Below are 6,638 nucleotides of genomic sequence, written 5' to 3' on the forward strand. Positions count from 1 at the left end.
CAAAGTGAAGAACCTGTATGTAGGTTTACACCAGGGAGCCAGTGAGAGAGGGTCAGACTTTGTCTCACTACAAACTACAATAAAGAGATATAACATGACATAACATATTGAATTAATTAATCAGGGGCGCCTGTGGCTCAGGAGGTAGAGTGAAGTCTGCATGTTGAAGTGTCCTTGTGTGAGTGTGTGTGTGTGTGTATAGAGAAAGTGCTGTATGAATGGATGAATGTGGTTGAGTGCAAAACACTTTGAGTGTTCAATAAGACAAGAAAAGTGTCACATAAGTCTATTGTAGTGCATTTAGCTAATGCATCAACATGACTAGAGACAGGACTCACTATATATCATCCACCCTGCTCGCAGACACTCATCTGGTAAATGATGGATAGTCGTTTTTTATAGTTAGGTTAATTTGTGAGCTGTACAGACAATGCTTCAGACAGAGCCCGGCTAGCTGTTTCCCCCTGTTTCCAGTGTTTATGCTAAGCTAACTGGCTGCTGGGGAGGGGTTTCTTATCTAACTCTCAGCAAGAAAACATCAGTGTATTTCCCAAAAACTGTTCCTTTTAAGACTCCTGTTGTCTGGCCATATTAATGCTATAGCAATGTAATAACAGCAAGTCAATGCGTAACAAATACAACACATGGCATTTAATCAACAGTTGTGGATCTGCAGGCTAATACTGCAAAATGCAACTTTAGTTTTTACTTATGAATTCATGCAGATAGAAACTTCCACCGTAAAACTCAGGAGCCTGTCAGAGATTTCAATTAGTGGTCGTCACAAACAGTGGATATTTTTTGACCTGAGAAAAAAGCAGATGAAAAATACATAAGATAGTTTTTCCACGGAGAGGAAGAAACGTCAGTGTGGACTTCAGTGTCCCTTTAAGACTGGAATGTAAAACACAAACAGGAAGAGAGAAGAACTGTAAACAAGTGCAGTGTAAACAATGAAAGCCCACTGCACAGAGCATTATAAAACACACACACTGGTCTCTGAGTGCACGCTCTCTGATACCTCTGATCAGCCAGTAGAGGGCGATAAAAGCCAAGTCTTCACCAGACAAACACTGCAACATGATACTGAATGAAGAGAATTGTTGTTGCATTTGAGAAATAATTCTCCGGCTGCCTTAATTACTTTGATAGGTTGTTGTTTAAGGAAGGTTGGGGCAGGGGAGAGGCTCAACAGAGAGGAAGGAGGTGGGAGTGTTCAGGTACAAGAATGAAGTTTTGTGTCAACAATAACACAAGATTTCTGTTTCAACCTCCCACCCTGTTCACAGGTAAACTGGTTTTACCGCACTGACGATATCTGTGCATTTTACAGCCACTACATTGGTTAAATAGAAAGAAAAAAAGTGCCTGAGTAATGACTGAGCTCGTTTCCTGTGGGACCTTGATGTCAAACCCAAAAGAAAAACTGTGATAGTCACAGAAGTCAAAAATAACTATGAGCTCAAGGCAGAAGATCTGACCACTGACTGACTGAGTGACTGACTCATCACATCCAAAAGTAGTGACCCAGGAAATACAGCACAGCTGTTGGCATGTTGTCAGAAATGATAAGAACAAGCTGCTTCAGAGCCTCAATGATCAGCAGTGTGAGTCGACGCCGACGATCATAAAACCACATTCGGATTTGTGTTACCACTTGTTGATAAAATACAAAAAGTGGAGCTCGCCACATCACTAATGTTCACCGCTAGGCGTCTGAGGAGACAATGACAAGGTGTGAGACTCCTGCCACAGCATGTTCAAGAAACACTGTCCAGACTAACCCTGGTTCTGGACGGTCAACACGGGTCCATGCTGCAGAACAAAGACATCTGTTGTATAACCCACAAACGACCCAAAGATGAACTCTCGCTGACAAATACAGTGGGTCATTTACTTGTTTGTTATTGGATCCCTATTAGTTTCTGACATTGTGGTAACAGCAGTGTTCAAATCTGGGCCAAGAGAACAAACATTTACAGAATGAAGACTGACGCCAAAAGGAGCCATCTTTTGTTTGAGACACTCACTGTGTTTGTCAGAGCCAGCGGCTGTTTACACTGAACCTGAACACTGAACTCAGCTACGCTAACACCTTGTATCAGGTAAAGTTTCACTTTACTTTACTTTACCACCATACCCTTAATAAAGGGTTTATAACACACTATAATGTAGCTATGACAACATTACAGCAGTTTATTAATAGCTGTAATTATATGATTACACACAAAAACAAAGGTTTGCAGTTTAACACTGTGAGTTGAGCTTGAAGGTTCAATCTTGACCTTGGAAACAGATTTCACAAAAAAAATATGTTAAGCTATTTGCTTATAAATGCTAAATAGTGAGGAGTGGTTAGGGTTAAAATATATAATATACTGCAGGGTTATTAACACTGGGAACAACTGAAGTCTTGATTTATTTTACTTCACTTTTACCAAATACAAATAGAAACGTTCCTGAGGGGGAGTTTTGATCCCTGAATGTTGCCTGTTCAACAGGAAGTCAGCAAAAGTGACATGGAGCACATCACCTGGAGAAAAGGAAGATCACACCTGGTGTCAGTGTCAGTGTAAATACTGTATGTGGAGCGGGAGAGTTCAGATCAGGCTCAGTACAACGGAGAAGATGATCAGTCTGTTTCTCTGTGCAGGTAAAAACAAGAGATTGAATCAAAGCTGAGGAATGTTATTTTAAATGAATAATTATCACAAGTAATCAGTCAGTGATTTTCAGACTTATATTCAGACCAGATTCCTCCACAACATTTGAGATGTGTGGAAGAGATAAAGAAGATACAGCCTCCACTTCTTCGTCCTGACTGTGTTCCCTTCTCCGCTTTAGGGGTTTGTGACACCTCGTGTTAACAGTATACTGAAGGTATGAAAGGAGCACACCTCCAGGAGCACAATCATGTCAGGGCTCATCAACAGGTGCTGCATGGTCTCATCCACTCCAACAGTCTCTGCAAAGGTGGGAAGACAGAGTCCCCGGTGAGCTCGGTGCAGAACAGAGGAGCGGGAAAATCTGAGAATTCAGTGATGAGACAAGAAAACAAGAGTAAGAGTCTGCAGCCGTGCTAGCAGCTCTGTTCTTTCTGAGCTAAATGCTGATATCAGCATGCTAACATGCTCACAATGACAATGCTAACATGCCAAAATGTCAGTGTTAGCATGCTAATGTTTGCTAATTACTCCAACAGAAATCACAATGTCATTAGATTTGCAGATATGTCGTCGTGAAAGTAACGGACAAACTGACAACTGACGCTAGATGGGAAGTCAGAGGATCACCAAGGTTATTACAGTTCATCTTCAGGGGAACATGAATGTCTGTAACAAAGTTCATGTTGAGAGTGGTCAAGACATTTCACTCAAAATTACAAATGTCAGGAAGATTCATCCTCTGGGGACCATGAATGTCTGTACAAAATGACAATCCATTGAATAGTTGTTGAGATATTTGCTTGTGTGGCTGATAAAATAGAAGGAAATGAATAGATTCATATAAATACAAATAATAACTATTCATTTTTAAACTGTGAAGATAAGACAAGATAAGATAAGATAAGGTAAGATAAACTTTATTGATCCCATAAGAACAGATCCAAAGAAAAGATAATCAACTTAAAATGACAAAGCTTGAATAATACACACATAAATTACGGATATCAAAAAATTGCACTTGAAATTCAGTGGTGGGTAAAGTGTCTTGTAAAATCCAGCTATTGCATCAAACACATAAAGTGTGTGTCTTACATTTAACTTACGCTCTAGCCGCTGATTTATACTTTACATTTAAGATCGAGCAGCAGTTAATGTAAACATCTCGATGTTCTGTGAGTCACCTTCCCCGCACTGCAGCAGGACGTTTCACCGCTCACATACAAAACACCAAAACGAATGCATCATCTCCCATTGTCTTTGCAGTGACATTGAAGATACTGCGGAGGACCTGAGGGCCTCACGAGCGGATATAAAATCATACATCATCTGTCAGGTAGGCAGGAGGCGAGGTTTTTTTATCACCTTAAAGACCACGAGCAGGGCTTTAAAATCTCCTGTAAGAGACACACACACACACACACACACTCAGTGTTACTCATGTTTTGTGTTTGTATTTAAATTAATCTTGTGATAGCCTTGTGGTTGTTATTAATATTACTGTCATTCCTGCATGAACATGTTGAGTGCAGCTGTTTACCTCTAGAGGGTAGACATGTATCATTGAGATAAATGCAGTAAATATGTCCTCAAATAAAAGAATAATACACATGTGATGGTGTAAAACACAAAACAATACTTTTAACATTATAATAAATTGTCTTTCTGGTAAATTATTTACTGTTTGCTGCAGAATATAATGTAAAAAAAAAAAAAAGGTATTCTGTGCAATGCATGCACTGAGGATCCACAGCTGATATCTCAAACATTTTTTTGGATTCTGTTGAATCATTTTAAAAACATTTCAGTATTTGACGTGGTGTCACTGTGCGTCAGAAGCTTCACGGTCCACAACACTGACTCTCAGCAGCTGTGAGGGGAAACTGTTTCATCACCTTAATAAATGGAAAGTTCTTTTCTCCGTTGCGGTGGCTGCGAGTGGAGGAAAAGTTGCAGACACACCTGACAACTACAACGTCCCCTCGGGCGTCGTCTTCGGGGGCTACCGGCTGAATGGAGTGTTATTCTCCGCTGTCAGTTGTGACAGTCGGACACAAAATGACAAAGGATGAAGGAGGCGGCTGCTGCTGCTGCTGCTGCTGCTGCTGCTAAAAATAAACCACTACAATGTGAACATGGTGATTCTGAAACCTGATAGTGAAGAAAGAAGCAAAGCAAGTCACTGCAACATTTTTAATTCAACTTTATCAAAACCTAAATGACATGAAACCAGTGGTTGATTTTGGGGCAGAAACATGTTTGTTGTGATTTTTTAGTGATTTTTTTTCCCCATCATTTTAAAGTATACACATTCTGAAATAATAATATGAGCTAAAAGATTAAACAGGAGGATTAAAATGTCACGTTTGAATAAACAATCCCACATTTAAACAGAAAAGAGAGTGGGAGCAGACTTTAAGTTAAGCTAGTTTCATCAGATTTATGTTTTCTTGTCAATATAATAAGGAACCAGCCGATGATGTATTTTCTATGTGTTTTTACTACAATATTAACTTGCCAAACAACATTTGCTCATGTTTTTAAGGTTATGTTTCATAGCACTTGGTTGAATGTTAGAAAATAATGGTCTGGGCTAAAATACAGACATGGTCAAAGTGACTTCAAGCTTTATAAACATCTATATCAAATCACAACCTTCCACTCGACCTGAACCAAAGTGCTTTTGTTGCCTAAACTGAATCACATCTAGGATTCAGGTTGAGAACTCAAAGTCCTGCCGTCCGTCCCCAGCAGACACCTTCGTATCACTTTCTACACTCAAATAAAAACAAATCTTTTCCCTCAAAGGGTTTTTTGGCAAAATAAATCAGTAGTGTATTTCCCGCCCTCCTATTTTGTTTTGTTGTTATTCAATAAAGCAGAAATACACAAGAATATAATTCAGTGTTCATTAACTTGAAGTTTTGTTTTCCCTCTGTTTGGGATGTGACAGTGTGACACGTTTACTTTACAGAGACAATGTCTTCAATTCAAATCAAGAGTTTTTGACCTGATGCACTCGACAATAAGTCTCACAAGAACTCTGTAGTTATTATTGCAGTTCTTTTTCCAAATGTCAAATACAAGTGGTCAAGTATATTAAAAAAGTTTCACATTTCACAGCTTTTCTTTTCTGTCCACTTCTGTAAAAAGAAAACAAAGATGGAAACCTGTCGAATCCCCTGAGAGAAATACATCATAGTTATCGTCCAGCTGATGTTTTCCCGTGTACTGTTTCTCATCCACCAACATTAACCACATCAGTAATAACGGGCTATAAGTGTCTAGAATAAAACAAAATGATGTCACCAGTTTATCACTCCTACAGTAACAGTGTTTTCCTGGGTCGTGCACTAAGATAACTGTATTTAGACGTGACTTTAATCAGTAAAAACAGTCATAAAAAAAAGGAAAAATGAGCTAAATGCACCTGTTACAGACACATTAAACAATTAGATCATCTTCCTTTCAGATACAAGAGAGATTTCTCTGACAGGTCTAAACCCATCCTCCCTCTGATGAAGTATTGCAGAGCGCTGGAGTCACTTCAGGGATGTCGGCTATCAAGCGATGTGGACACATGTGTGAAGGCCCACAGCACGGCTCAGGGTTTGATGAATACCCACGAGGCCCGCAGGGTTACACTGGTGCGCGTTTTGTTTTTCACTTAACAGCATTGATTAAAACCTGGAAAGGAAGACAGTTACCATGGGCGTCTCACCTGTGGAATTAATTATCAGCACACGGATAGAGGATGGCCCACACAGCCTCTCCTCACTTCCTGATAAACAAGCTGTGCCGCAGCGTCTCTCATCACATTTGTGCAGGACTCTAACCAGGTAAGGACTCCTCTCCCACCGACAGATAATTAGTCCGTATGTGAATATTGTTCGTTTGATTCAATTAAATGTGTTAAAACATAAAAACACTTCATCCTTTTCAGGAAGCTGCAAGAGTTTCGATCCTTCCAGCAGA

This window comes from Seriola dumerili, unplaced genomic scaffold, assembly GCF_002260705.1.
Source record: "Seriola dumerili isolate Sdu_G_001 unplaced genomic scaffold, Sdu_1.0 BDQW01003014.1, whole genome shotgun sequence".
In the NCBI taxonomy this organism is placed as follows: Eukaryota; Metazoa; Chordata; class Actinopteri; order Carangiformes; family Carangidae; genus Seriola; species Seriola dumerili.